The sequence below is a fragment of the Notamacropus eugenii genome, chromosome 3 (genome assembly GCF_028372415.1).
Source record: "Notamacropus eugenii isolate mMacEug1 chromosome 3, mMacEug1.pri_v2, whole genome shotgun sequence".
In the NCBI taxonomy this organism is placed as follows: domain Eukaryota; kingdom Metazoa; phylum Chordata; class Mammalia; order Diprotodontia; family Macropodidae; genus Notamacropus; species Notamacropus eugenii.
Window position 1 is genome coordinate 208,807,255 of NC_092874.1, and position 2,093 is coordinate 208,809,347.

At 43.7% G+C, this 2,093-nt stretch overlaps 1 pseudogene; it reads right to left on the reverse strand.

Annotated features, from left to right (window-relative positions):
- Positions 1-254: 254 nt before the first annotated feature.
- LOC140531952 (aspartate aminotransferase, mitochondrial-like) lies at positions 255-1,550 on the reverse strand (annotated as a pseudogene).
- Between the last annotated feature and the right edge of the window lie 543 nt (positions 1,551-2,093).

Here is a 2,093-nt window from a genome sequence, read left to right on the forward strand (position 1 = left end):
AGGGAGAAGAATTCTGATTTCAGGGCAGGATTTTTGGTAGAGTTACTGTAAACATAAAATGTTTTGGAAAACTTTTGGAGTATGGGTTCAGGAATTTGGGTTAGACCCAAAGTTCAAAAACTAGTTTCAGATGCCTTTTGCCTACTCATAGATCTTGTTCTCAGAAACTTTTAATGGCTGAGCATTTAGCACTGTGGTTGAAAGTAATTCTCACACTACTCCTATCTTTGCCAGTTCAATAATCTCTCTGAATCTCAAACAGCAGAGTTTGAAGGTAGAAGATCATCTCTGCTCCATCTCACCACAGAGGGTTCGTTGGTTACTTGGTGAATGGCACAGGCAAGGTATCTTACATTTCTTGATGTGGCCCCTGCTATGAAAACTCGACCATCTTTCATCATACAGATGGAGAACTCTTTGGTCAGTTATTCTACCTTCTCAGGTTTCAGACCTGATCAGTGATGTGCTGCCAATTGTGGGAGAAGCCCTCTTTCCTTCTGGGAGGAAACCAACTGGATCTACTTTCTAATGATGTGATCTGCCATGTCTTTAACCTTTTGCAACCACTGACTCCTCAGATCAGGACTATTCAGGATCATGGCAAAAATTTTGGGCCCCATTGAGAATGAGATTGGAATACATGGGATGAATCAGGATTTTCAACTGGGATTCTACCCTTTTGGATTCATCAGTATCTTTACAAACCATGTTAAAGGCTTCCACACATTCACCATACAAGCCCACATTCTTGGTGTATGATTGACAGAGAGAGATATTAATGCCCTGATCAATGAAGTAGTGAACAGCCCAGGCATCATTGTTACCATCCCCACTGGTAAAGCCCTGGTATGCCATGTCAAAAATGACAAAGAGGTCCCCAAAGATGCTGTTTTCTTCCACTGCTCAGGATGAGAATCTGCTCCTATGTGAGCACAGGCATGCAGAAGGATAACACTCTGCTCTGGGATTTTTGAAATGTCTTCCAAGGCTCCAGTGATGTCAAAGCCAAAATTCTTGGGGTTTCAGTAGTGATAGCCATTCAGCTACATGCAAGTATCCTTGAAGATTGGGGTGTGATTTTCCCAGGATGGTTTTGGAGGATAGACATCCCTGATGGATTTGAAGAAGCATGCAGAAAACTGGCTCCCACTCTCAATGTTCCAGTTCCAGAAATGGCCTCTATGGTGACAAGTCATTTACTTTTCAGAACTTCATTATTTTTACCCAGGGTCAACTGTGCTGATATCTTGCAAAATTCAGTCAGTTTTGTGATGGGCAGACTCTTTTTCCATTCTCTTACCTGCAATATGACTCTCTGTCTTACTGATATTCGGAAGAAGGCATGGCTTCCCATTGTTATCTTGGTAGGCCCCCAAATCCCAGATTCATCTTCTTGCTGTTCGTGTTCCTCTTAAATGCTTCTGTAACACCCAAGATAGGTTCAGGGGCCCCTCTCTATGTGGGTCCACTGAGAGATGACTCTGGCAGCAGCGGCCTTGGTAAAAGTTGGTGGCTCCAGAAACCAGATGGAAGAATTGCAGCAGTGCCATAGCAAGCACAGAGATGGAGAGATGACCGATGGCTGGCAAGAGGGGGGCCAGATGTGGGCACACAGAGCCTCATTACTTCAATGCTTCTTAAGTTGTAGGTCCCAAAGTTTAAGAAGCACTGATTTGGACATATTTTTGTTCTTTTAGGCTTAGTTTGTTTTTAAGATAAATCAGTTTAGATTGCTCAAAGAGCCTCAGTGAGGCCAACATAATTCAGAGCTGTCTTTAATTACCTCACCTATGACTCCAGTGCTTGCAGTGTTTGTGGTCATCAGAATGGTTTGCCCTAATTTAAGATTCTGAGTGATCCATGACAAAATTACAAAGGATATCCTTACACTCAATCCAAGTTCAGATTTAGGCCATGGAGCAGGGCAGGAGCAGCGAGCATTCTTTCTTGCTGCCTTTCCCTGAGATAGGTTGGAACTTAGGCCTGAAGTTGTCTAGGGTGGGAGGGGAAAATGCCTTAACTCCCAGGGACCCACCCTGTTGGCTTTCTCACCCATCCATTTCTTGGTACTTGGAAGTTGGGGCTAGAGCAGT